General features: G+C 37.7%; 1 protein-coding gene across 5 annotated transcripts in view; it reads left to right on the top strand.

Moving 5' to 3' along the window:
• DNM3 (dynamin 3) overlaps positions 1 to 13,427 on the top strand; it is a 708,993-nt gene that overhangs the window by 184,016 nt on the left and 511,550 nt on the right. The window lies entirely within an intron of this gene.

Here is a 13,427-nt window from a genome sequence, read left to right as displayed (position 1 = left end):
TAAATTGTATGTATTCACTATAAGTAAGGGATTTTTCTATTTTGCCTCATCTCTGCATTTTGAAATTTTAGGAAACACCTCTGTGAAAGTTTCACTGAATCTTTCTCTTTAAAAGTTCTCATCTCTTTCTTTTACCTTGCACACAGTGCATTGTACCTCATATATTAATTACTTTTAATCTGCATTGTAGTTATGAAATAATTTATATTATTGCTCAATTATGTAAATGCCATATCCTGCTCCTTGATTACAAACTCCTTGAAGGCAGGAACATATCTTAATACAATCATCTTTATTTTTCTCTCAGTTCTTAGCATAGCAGATTGGTAGACATCTAATCAACAATTTTTGAATGAGTGTATAAATAGAATGAATAAATAAATGAGAAAGTTATTAGACTGTTAGACCAAAGAAATGCTTTTAATGCAATATATCTGGATTTCAACAAGGTATTTCATAAAATCTCTCCTGATATCCTTCTGTCTAACTCAGTGTAATGAGTATTTATTAATTGTCTGCTATTTATGCAAGGCATTTGTTTTTTTGTATCAGGGAAATAAGAGAGGTAGAGGTAGTGATCAGGCTTTCCCCTTCATGTATATCTATATTGGCATAGGTTGACACGTACTCACTTATATCTTTATATCCTGCTTCAATTACATTTTCTTATTCTAATACAAAGAATTTCTTTACAAAAAATTACAAAGCGGAGGTGGAGTCAAGAAGGTGCAGTAGAAACAGAATTTCTGCAGGGCTCCCGCTCCTACCTCCTCCAATTCATGTAAAAAATGACTCTAAACAAACTCTGGAGCTACAGAACCCACATAATGACAAGAGAAGCTAACCTCTCTCTGAAGACAGCCTGGCAGCCCCAAGTGAGCCTGAGATTTTAGCCTCAGGGCAGCCACAATCAGCCCAGGCTTGAGGGACTTCAGATCACCAGTAGCTATGGCGTTTTGCAGAATTATCAACCCATAGAAGCTAAGGACAAAGTGAGAGGTCAGTGCAGTGTGGACTTTGGGACCTGGGAGTTCAGGAGTGTGGTCCAGCCTTTACCCCAGTGCAAGAAGCAGCTGAGGCATAGAGGACATGCAGTCACTGCCATGTAACTGCTTCAGAGCTCTGGGTCTGCAGATTGTAGGGGGACCAAGTGACCAGTCTGAGGGGTAATTGCTCTTGTTTTAACCTGCTTGGATCTGGATTGCAGTCTAGGGTGGAGGTCCTGGGGTACATGACCAGTTTGCCAGAGCCTGTGGAGGCTTCAGAAAGGGCAACCAACTAATATCTCCAGCAGCTAGAAAAACCACAGCAATTGGGACAAAGCTCCCTCCTCTGGTAGCAGAGTTCTATTGTGGCAAAAAGCTCAAATGTCAAGTAATTGAGTGGCAACATGAGCAAGTGAGGGAAGCAAGGCAACCACAGCAGTCCAACATTGGATTCCCTTTTTGGAGACAAAAAGGATTGGGGCATGGAATAGGAGGAAGACAGCAAAGTCAAAGCTCCTGCACAAAAAGCTTCCAAGAAAAATACGAGCTGGTTATAGGCCATAGAGGACCTTAAGAAGGATTTTGAAAACCAAATAAGAGAAGTGGAGGAAAAATTGGGAAGAGAAATGAGAACAATGCAAGAAAATTATAAAATGAGAGTCAACAACCTGACTGAAGAAAATATCACCTTAAAAAATACCTTGGTAAAAGAGCATCAAAAAGCCCATGAGGAGAAGAATGCCTTAAAAAAAAACAAATTTGCCAGAAGGAAAAAGAATCTCAAAAGCTCACTGAAGAGAATCATTCCTTTAGAATTAGATTGGAGGAAATGAAAGCTAGTGACTTTATGAGAAATCAAAATACTATTAAACAGATCCAAACAAATGAAAAAATAGAAGGCAATGTGAAATATCTCATTGAAAAAACCCACTGACCTAGAAAATAGATCCAGGAGAGATAATTTAAGAATTATTGGACTACCTGAAAGCCATGATCAAAAAAAGAACCTAGAAATCACCCTTCAAGAAATTCTCAAGGAAAATTGTACTGATGTTTTAGAACCAGGGGGCAAAATAGAGGTTGAAAGAATCCAGCGATCACCTCCTGAAAAAGATCCCCAAAAGAAAACTCCTAGGAATATTATAGCCAGGTTCTGGAGTTCCCAGATCAAGGAGAAAATATTACAAGCAACCAGGAAGAAGCAATTTGAATACTGTGGAAACACAATCAGGATAATACAGGATCTGGCAGCTTCTACACTGAGGGATCGAAGGGCTTGGAATATGATATTCTGGAGGTCAAAGGAGCTGGGCTTAAAACCAAGAATCACCTACCCAGCAAAACTGAGTATCATGTTTCAGGGGAAAATATGGTCATTCAGTGGAATAGAGGACTTTCAAGCATTCTTGCTGAAAAAACCAGAGTTGAATAGAAAATTTGACATTCAGATACAAGAAGCAAGAGAAGCATGAGAAGGTAAACGGAAAAGAAAACATAAGGAACCTATTGAAGTTGAACTACATACATTCTTACATGGAAAAGTGATAATTGTAACTTATGAAGCTTTTCTCAGTATGAGAATAATTTAAAGGAATAGAAATGTATATATATATATATATATATGTATGCATACATAGTATGTCTATATAGGAGGGTATGTGGGCGTATGAATACATATGAGTGTGTGTATATATGTGTACAGGTATATATAGACAGAGGGCACAGGACCAGTTGAATAGGAAGGGATAATACTTAAAAGGTGAAATTAAGAGGTGAGAGAGGAATATAATGAGAGGAGATGGGGAGAGATAGAATGGGGTAAACTATCTCATATAGAAGAGGCAAGGGAAACCTGTTAAAATGGAGGGGAAGAACAGGAAGGCAAAAGGGAATGAGCCAACCTTATTCTCAATGAATTTGGCTTAGGAAGGGAATGACATATACACTAAATAGGGTATCTCACCCTACAGGAGAGTAGGGGGGAAGGAGATGAGAGGGAGGGTGATGGAAGGGAGGGCAGGCTGGGCAGAAGGAAAGCTGGAAGCAGCCACTTTTGAAAACAGACAGGATTAAAGTAGAGAATAGAAGAACAAGTGGGGGGTGCAATAGTATGGGGGAAATAAAATCAGTCTTTTACAATATATCCACTAATGAAATGTTTTGCATAGCTACACATGTACAACTTACATTGAATTGCTTATCTTCTCAGTAAGGGTGGATGACAAGGGAGGTAGGGTAAGAATCTGAAATACAAAGGTTGAAAATAAAATGTTTAATATATATGTATATATATATATATTATTTTAAATGTAACTGGGAAATAAGATATACAGGCACTGGGGCATAGAGATCCACCGTGCCCTACTGGAAAGTGGGAGGGGTGATGGGGGAAGATATGGGAGAGAGTAGATTGGGGGAGGGGATATTCAGTGGGATCACCTTTTTGGGGTGGTGGGTAGGGGAAAAATGAGGAGAAAATTTGTAACCCAAAATCTTGTGGAAATGAATGATATAAACTAAAAAATAAAAAAATTGCAAAGACTATAGGACATAAATATAATTGTAACATAAAACCATCCATTGATTGGTGCAGCAATTTCCCAGGAACTATTTTTTCGCCTCAACAATCTTCTACTAAGACATTCTTTTAGATAGAAAAAGCTAATAGATCTTTTTCTTCTGTACCTCGAATCAAACTAGTTCAAGAGAAAAAAAAAAATGACATAGAACGATTTCCCTCAAGGTCAAGAGAACAAAAAGAAAGAGCTAACACAGACATTCTTACATGCATGAATGTTCTTTTATTAGGGGGCATCTCCCTAAGGTTGGGTGTTTTGTACTGTTGTTGTTCAATAGGAATGAGGGGGAAATCCAACTCTTCGCCAAGCAATACACATATAAATAGATACATATTGACAGCACCCATTATTGCTTAGTGGAAAATTAAAATAATACAGGTAGCTATTTTTACTTGCTAAAAAGTATCTCTGTTTTATTTTTAATAAGGAGAAATGACTTTTCTAACTCTAAATAGCAGAGTAGTCTCTCTTCACATGGAAACACAACTTCTCTGGCTGGTCATTTTCTAGATTGATTCTAGAATTCTAGAAGGAGATTCACTCCTTCAAAGTGAGATAGGGAATGGGAAATGACAACGAGTTTAATGAGTAAAAGAGAAAGGAATAGACTGATTTATTTTTTACTTTTTATTAAATATGTCAGTAGTTAGGTTAGTTAGAGAATATAATATCTGAGAGGATTTGTGAGTCATTAAACCTATTTCCTATTGCTACCATTGAGAAATTTCTGTCATTTGGAAAGATTTTTATCTTTTTTTATAATTTATGCATATTGTATGTTATACAAAATTTATACAGATTTGTAAATTACATAAATATAAATGATCAAGTACAAACTTCACTGTTTGACATATAAGGTCCTAGTTCCAATCCTATTATAAATTACTCCTTTTCCTGTACTTTATCAGCTAACCATACTGGTCCTCTTGTTCTTTCTATCTCTCTTTTTCCCCCCCATTTTTCAAAAGCTTTATTAACTTCTGATTTACATCATTTATTTCTGCCAGATTTTGAGTTACAAATTTTCTCCCCGTTTTTCCCCTACCCACCACCCCAAAATAGCAATCCCACAGGATATCCCCTCCTCCAATCTGCTCTCTCCCATATTTTCTCCCATACCCCTTTCGAATTTTCCATTAGGGCATGGTGGATCTCTATGCCCCAGTGCCTGTATCTCTTATTTCCCAATTACATGTAAAATAGTATTAATAATAGTGTATATATATATATGTATGTATATATATTTAAATATTTGATTTTAAAACTTTGAATTCCAGATTCAATCCCTTCCTCCCTTGTCACCCACCCTTACTGGGAAGATAAACAGTTCAGTATAGGTTGTACATGTGTAGCTAATGCAAAACAATAACATAGTAGATATATTTAAAAGACTGACTATATTTCCCTACCTCCTATCCCACCTCCCACTTGTTCTATTCTCTACTTTGATCCTGTACCTTTTCAAAAGTGGATGTTTCCAACTTCCCTTCCCCCCAGCCTGCCCTCCCTTCCATCATCCCCCCTCTCATCCCCTTCCCCCCTACTCTTCTGTAGGGTGAGATACCCTATTTAGTGTTTATTTCATTTCCTCCTCAAGCCAAATTCAATGAGAATAAGGTTGACCCATTCCCTTTTGCCTTCCTATTCTTCCCCTCCATTGTAACCATTTTCCCTTGCCTATTCTATATGAGATAGTTTACTCCATTCTGTCTCTCCCCATCTCCTCTCATTATATTCATCTCACCTCTTAATTTCACCTTTTAAGTATCATCCCTTCCTATTAAATTGGTCCTGTGCCCTCTATCTATGTATGCCTGTAAACACATATACACACATTCACATATGCATTCATATGCCCATATACCTATATATATATTTCTATTCCCTTCAACTATTTTCATACTGAGAAAAGTTTCATCAATTACAGTTATCATTTTTCCATGTAGGAATGTTAATAGTTCAACTTTGATAAGTTCCTTATGATTTCTTTTCCCTGTTTACCTTCTCATGCTTCTCTTGCTTCTTGTATCTGAATGTCAAATTTTCTATTCAACTCTGTTTTTTTCAGCAAGAATGCTTGAAAGTCCTCTATTCCACTGAATGACCATATTTCCCCCTGAAACATGATACTCAGTTTTGCTGGTGGGATTCTTGGTTTTAATCCCAGCTCCTTTGACCTCCAGAATATCATATTCTAAGCCCTTCGATCCCTCAATATAGAAGCTGCCAGATCTTGGGTTATCCTGATTATGTTTCACAATATTCAAATTGTTTCTTCCTGGCTGCTTGTAATATTCTCTCCTTGATCTGGGAATTTTGGATCCTGGCTATAATATTCCTAGGAGTTTTCTTTTGGGGATCTTTTTCAGGAGGTGATCGCTGGATTCTTTCAACCTCCATTTTGCCCTCTGGTTCTAAAACATCAGGGCAGTTTTTCTTGAGAACTTCCTGGAGGATGATTTCTAGATTCTTTTTTTGATCATGGCTTTCAGGTAGTCCAATAATTTTTAAATTATCTCTCCTGGATCTATTTTCCAGGTCAGTGTTTTTCCCATGAGATATTTCACATTGCCTTCTATTCTTTCATTTGTTTGGATCTAACAGCATCTTAATTTCTCATAAAGTCATTAGCTTTCATTTGCTCCAATTTAATTCTGAAGGAAGAATTAATGAATTTTTGAGATTATTTTTCCATGTGGAAAATTCAGCTTTTTAAGGCATTCTTCTCCTCATTGCCTTTTTGAGCCTCTTTTGCCATCTGAGTTAGTTTATTTTTTAGGTGTTGTTTTCCTCAGTCAGGCTGTTGACTCTCCTTTTGTAATTTTCTTGCATCGTTTTCATTTCTCTTCCCATTTTTTCCTCCACTTCTCTTATCTGCTTCTTAAGGGACTCTATGGCATGTAACCAGCCCGTATTTTCCTTTGAAGCTTTTGGTGCAGGAGTTCTGACTTCACTGTCTTCCTCCTGTTCCATGCTTTGCTCCTTTTTGTTCCCGAAATAGGAGTCTAATGTTGGAATCTTCTGTCTGCTTTGTCTCCTTTGCCTGGTCATGTTGCCACTCAATTACTTGACTTTTGGGCTTTTTGCCACAGTAGGACTCTGCCACCAGACAGGGGAGCTTTCATCCCAAATTCTGGGGTTTTCTCAGCTGCCGGAGGTATTAGATGGGTGCCCTCTCTGAGGCCTCCACATGCTCTGGCAAGCTGGACACACACCCCAGGACCTCCACCCTAGGCTGCAATCCAGATCCAAGCAGGTTAAAGTGATAGCGATTACCCCTCAGACTGGTCGCTTGGTCCCCTTACACTCTGCAGGCCAGGAGCTGAAGCTGCCACATGGCACTGGCTGGCTGTGCCAGGCATCTCAGCGGCTTCTCTCCCCAGGGGCAAAAGCCAATGTACTCCCACTTACTGGGTTCCAAAGTCCAGACTGCACCAACTTCTCACTTTGTCCTTTGCATCTATGTGTTGATAATTCTGGAAACAGCCACAGCTGCTGCTGATCTGGAGTCCCTCCAGCCAGCAGCTGCTCAGGCCCGCCCTGGGGTTAAAACCTCCTGCTCACCCGGGCCTGGTCTCAGCTCCCAGAGTGCTATGCTGGCCGATTCCTGCCAGCCTGCTGGGCTGTCCTCAGTGGGAGATTAGCTTCTCTGTGTCATTTTGTGGGTTCTGCAGCTCCAAAGTTTGTTCAGAGTCCCCTTTTTACATGGATTGGGGAAGGTGGAAGCTGGCTCCGCTAGTAGGTCCTGCTTGTACTCTGCCTGTAAGGATTTTTATCTTGCATGTGTCTGGTTTTGAAATGTTTTCAAGGGAAAATTAGTAAAAGAGACTTTTTTGGAATACTTATTCACTTACAATTCCTGTTGCTTTTGAGATACTCATTTAACATTGCCAAGAAGGCTATATAAACCCTGATGTGAGGCTTTGTTTTGGAGCTCACTTTGAGAAATGTTGTGTGATTTTACCAGAGGAGACTCTGGGCAGCCATTGATCCCCCTGGCTTTGAAAATCCAGATGTTGTTGCTTCCCTCTCTGGTAACTGTGACTAGGTATGGATGTAATGGTCAGACAGTTGGAGTCCTGTCTGCTTGAAATGTTTCTCTGTCTTCTTGTAACTTCTGCTTCTAACTTCTGTCTGTATATTCTGAAGTTCATGGTGCTGACTTTTTCCCCTGAACTAGGTAAATGATATGTTTGATTGATTAAAGCAAGATTGTTAACCCATTTTGAGTTGCTCTTGATTAGAAAAGCAGATCTAAGAACCTGTATTGGCAGCCACCCCGGGGATGCTGGGGTGCTTTCTGTTACAAGGTTTTACAAGAATTGCTTTTGATCCCTTGTCCCCTTTGTTTTTTCCTTTCCTAGAGCCAAATTACAAGTTTTTATTCTTTCTTTATTTTAAAACCCTGCTTTGCGACCCATCCTCCATTGTTAGTGTTTGTTTTGCTAAGGATTATTCTCTCCTTTCATCTACCCTCCCTCATATTATCCTTTCTTTTCTTTCCTATCCCCTGTTTTACTGTATATCTGTATGAAGTTGTTAGTATATTCTTCCCTCCTTTGACCAGTTCAGATGAGGAAATGAAGTTCAACTACTGATCGTCTCCTTTATTCTTTCCTCTTTATTTGCATAATTTTTTACTTCTATTCATTGAGCATTCCCTTGCCCTTCTCCCTTTCCTCCATAGTGTATTTTTTCCCTCTCCTTTTCCTTTCTTCTTTTAAGAGCATTAAATTAGTGTTTAGCATAGTGTCTGTTACATAGTAAGCTCTTAATAAATTCTTGTTGACTTGATTCTTCACTATGCTCTATTGAACATTTTTATGTTCAATTTGACTGTAGAATTTCATGCATTTAAAGCTAATACTACCAAAACCTAAAACAGAATATGCATGGTGTTCATTTTAAAAATAGTACCCTGGTTCAAACATCTCAGCACTGAGAATGTTCTTATTCAACAAGTAATAAGTTGCCTTTCTTGTCAGGACCAACCCTTCCCCAAGCACAAAAACTTGATCCCACCTCCTTCTAGCTTCTCCAGAAGATGCTACCATTATCACCCTTATTCTTTTTCTTAACATTCCTTATCTTCATGCTGCCTGCAAACATACCATGTCTCCTCTATCTTAAAAGAAGTGAAAAACATTTCACTTGGTCCTCATTCTTCTTGACTTCCCTGCAATTTTTGATGCCAGCTGTTGATTGTCTTTTTTTCCTGAACATTCTCTTCTTCATAGGTTTCTGTGAGACCAGTTTCTTTTCTTATATATTTGTCTACTCCCTTTCAGTTTCTTTTGTTGGTTCCTTATTCATTTTGTGACCACTAGGACTCTGTACTTGGCCCTATTCTTTTCTCCCTCTAGACTATCTTATTTGGTGATCTAATCAGAACCAATGGGTTCAAATATCATTTCTATGCAGATAATTCCAAGATACACATACACATATACATACAAACACAACCCTAATCTTTCTACTAAAATATAGTCATGTATTACCAACTATCTTCTGGAAATCTCAAATTGGATGCTTCATAGACAACTCAAACTCAACACATGCCAAATTCACCTAACCTTTTCCCAAACCTTCCCTCCCCAATTCTGAACTTCTCAGTAATTGTCAAGGTTACCACCATTCTCCAAGTCACCGAGGTCAGCCACTTTGAAGTCATCCTCAACTTTTCACTTTCACATCCCATATCTAATTTATTGCCAAATCTTGTCATATGTGGCTTCACAGCATCTCCTGTGTACTTACTTCCCCTTCTTTCCATTCACAGAGGACCTAGTTCAGGTTCCCATCATTGTTTTTCTGGTCATCTAAATAAGCTTCTAACTAGTTTTCTTACCTCAATTCTCTTACCTCTTCCATTTATGCTTTATTCAATTGCTTAGGGGATTTTCTGCAAGTATAGGTCTAAACAAGTCATTCTCCTGTTCAAGGAGCTCCAAAGGCTTTCTATTATCTCCAACATCTAACAAAACTAAAAATTATCATTTGACATTTAATTTTATTCATGATCTGGTCCTTTTCTACCTTTCCAGTCTTCTTATGCTTTATTTCCTTCAAGCAAGTTATGATCAAACTATACTGTTGCTTCTCAGATGCAACACATTTCTTACCTTCGTGTTTTTCTTTGGTTGTCCCCAGGGACTGGAATGCCCTATCTCCAAATCACTGCATTTTAGTTTCTTCCTTCAAGACTCAGCTTAAATCTAACAGCTTCCTACAGGATCCCTTCCCTTGTTTTCTCAGCTGTCTTCCTTCTTCTTGTCTTCCTCTCTCATATTGCCTTCCATCTACTCTGTATATATCTTATTTACATGCTGTCTCCCTCCGCTAGAAAGTAAGCTCCTTGAGTGTAAGGATTGTTTTTGTTATTCTTCATATCTTCAGCTATTAGGTACACATACAAACCACACAGAGAAAGCCTAGCTATGAAAACATCTAATTTCTACCAAATAATTCAACCTTTACCATCTGATGTCTATTACCATTGCCTCCTCTCCATAAAGACTCCACATAAGCTCTCTCTTTCCATTTATATCTTATCCTTCTGTGTGGGATATGGAGACCCTAACCCAAATTGCCTACTCAGAGACCTCTCAAAGTGAAGGTAGAAAGATTTATTAGAATCTTGTGAGAAGTGTGCAGTCGAGTCTCTGGGACAGCACCAAGAGAGAGGAGGCTGCCTTACAGAAGCTAAAGCTGGGTTAAATAAGCAAAGGTTATCAACATTAACATAATTATTACTAATGAGGCTCTAATCTTGTTACTTAATACATTAGGTCCATTATGTCAGTGTATTACAACCTCAGAATACTGGACCCCTCCTTTCAGTCTACCCTTGATACATTCTTATCTGGACTTGAGGGTCCCAAGGCTACTGTCTGTCCCTTGATTGGTCAAATCCACCTGCTGCTGCCAGCTCCTTCCATTCTTCGTTATTTTTAGTATTATCTAGGAATTTTTCTGGGAGCCAGGGACTGAACTTCTTTTCAAAGGTTACTGCCTGTCCTCCCTTATCAGTAGTCTTGTTCATCAATACTTGCAGTTCTATAGAAATTTAACTCTTTCATGGTAAGCTGAGTGAGGACTGACTAGAATAGAGCAACTATACAGAAAGATTTCTAGAGTTTCAAAGTCACATAATTTCTAATAAAAATGGAAACGTAGGCCTAAGGCCTAAGGACTTACTTTAACAAACAGTCTCTGAGAAACCACACTTTACCTTTCCCATACACTTCTTAGGTTATGGTCACTTAGAAATTCCATTATTCAAATGGATCTGGGATCACAATGATGTGGGTGTTCCATTCAATGATGTAGATTGCAAACCATCCTTGCCTCTCTATCCTGTGTGACATATCCAGGTTTTCCCATAACCTAACATGTAAGATCTTGCCTTTTATACTTCTGGCTTACCACACATTCTTTTGAAATTTTGTGGACTTCTGTTAAGTTTAACAAATCAAGTTGAGGGTGTTGCTATAGATATGAAATACTGGCTGTATTTTCAAATGAGATTACTTGCATTTTTAATTTCACCTAATCATTTTACTTTGCTAGAAGATACCTTTTGGAAAAAGTTGTAATTATAACATAAAAACAAAATATTTGAATTAAAAAAAATTAAAAATCAATGAACAAAATTATTTTTCTTTCACTCTCACCACTGGGGAAAAAAGGAAAACAAAACTCTTGTAACAAATATGAAAATTCAAACAAAACAAATTCTTTCATTGGACAGGATTTTAAATTGAAGAATACAGATAATCACAATTTATTTGACTTCAAATAGCATTAAATTTAATTTAGTTTGAATTATAAAATATTAGGTTGCATTTTAGGTGAGCTAAAAATTCAGTTAATTTGTTTCATACAATTTAGTCAATGGTTTTAATATGTCATTACATGATTGGTCTTTATTTGCCTATCATTGTATGTGGATGCAACGTGCTATTGTGTACCATGCTAATAGTTGTGTTAATATTTTTAAAATAGCCCTTAACACAATGGTCAAATGGAAGAACATTTCAGAGGGAAACACAATCAGCACAAAAAACAAGGGACTCATTATTACATAAAGTAAAAAAAAATGTTTGAATAGCATGAATATGGTCAGATTAACTCTAAAAATAGGATAAGGTATGATAATGCTTGAGTTGATGGTACAGAATATTATAAAACATGCAGGTCTATTTCAAAAAATGATTAGGGAAAAAGAAAAAGAACCTATTCTAAAAATGTTTATAGCGGCCCTCTTTGTGGTGGCAAAGAAGTGGAAATTGCAGTGATGCCCATCAGTTGGGGAATGGCTGAACAAGTTATGGTATATGATTATGATGGACTACAACTGTGTCATAAGAAATGATGAGCTCAATGATCTTAGAAACACGGAAATACTAGCATGAAATAATGAAGAGCTAAATGGGAAGAACAAAGAGAACATTGTATACAGTAATAGCAATATTGTTTTAAGAACAACTTGACGAGATAAGTCATTTTGACTATTAATAACTATAAAGGACATATGAAGAGAAAGAAGCTGTCTGAATCCAGAAAAAGAACTGATAAATAGAAGTATGTGTAGAAATATTTTACACACACACACACACACACACACACACACACACACACACACATGCACACCCCTACTTGTGTCTAATGGTAGCCATCTCTAGGGTGGGGGGAGGGAAGAAAAAAAGAAATTTATATAATAATTTTATTATATATTTGAAAGGAATAGCAAGTTGTACATAATAGGCTTGTAGTTTCATGAGCAATCATCTTTTTATTGTACTATGTCATGGAAATGATTCTTTTATTCCACAATTAAAAAAAAACATATAGGTGAAGTAAAATAAAAAAGGTCAAATTGCACCAGCTTTTTATGGTTTGTAAACAACTGCAAAAAACAGACATGTGATGATGAGTGTTTAACTGCATGCATGAAAATTACAATAAAAAAACATATTCCTCTTAGCAAAAGACCTGTTCAGACAAGTGTAGTGGGAATGCAAATTTGGAAGATCTTCCCTGCCCCTAGGCTAAAGTGCACCTGAAGCCTGGGGTGGGAGGCTTGTTTTTCAGGAGATACTTTTTGATTGGCCAGTGGGTCCAAAAGGTTGTTACATTCTCTGAGCCAGGAGAAGGCTATATAAGCCCTGATGTGTAGCTTTGTTTTGGGACTCACCTTGAGAAGTGTTCTGTGATTTGATCTGAATTCTGGGAAGCCGTTGTTGAGAGTCCCCCGGCTTTGAAAAACCCAGATGTGGAAACCCAGATGTTGACTGGGTATGGATGTAATGGTTGGACAGTTTGGAAATCTGTCTACTTGATCTGTTTCTGTCTTGATAATTCTGTCTGTATATTTTGAAGTTGGGGTGCTGACCTTTTTCCCCTGAATAAGGTAAACGATATATGTCTGACTGATTAAAGTAAGCTTGTTAACCCATTTTGAGTTGCTTTCCTTTGACAAAGCAGATCCAAGAACCTGTGGTGGCTGCAAACCCTGAGGACGCTTGGGGTGCTTGCTGCTACAACAAGCTTCAATTTATTTAAGGAAGGGAAAGGAAAAGGAAATGAAGTGCATGGTGAAGAAATTTTTACTCCGCACATTGGATAGTTTTATTGCTTTGGAAATTGAGTTCACTTTGCATGGTGTTAAAATTACTGGAGAAGTAGAGGAGGTGCAGATGAGGATGTAACTGCTAAGTAACCTGATGTTTTGAAGAAAAATAATTGAAGGTGGATTCACTGATCAGTGAGCTTTAAATGTGGATGAACCAGGCTTTTTCTGGGAAAAGATGCCTTCTCAGAATGACAAAAGTTCCATGTGGATTTAAAGTGCCACAGGATC

This window comes from Petaurus breviceps, unplaced genomic scaffold (assembly GCF_028583685.1).
Source record: "Petaurus breviceps papuanus isolate PSGF00001 unplaced genomic scaffold, PetGlider_PUasm1.0 90692, whole genome shotgun sequence".
In the NCBI taxonomy this organism is placed as follows: domain Eukaryota; kingdom Metazoa; phylum Chordata; class Mammalia; order Diprotodontia; family Petauridae; genus Petaurus; species Petaurus breviceps.
The sequence above is the reverse complement of the archived record's forward strand: the minus strand, read 5'-3'. Positions and strand labels throughout refer to the sequence as shown.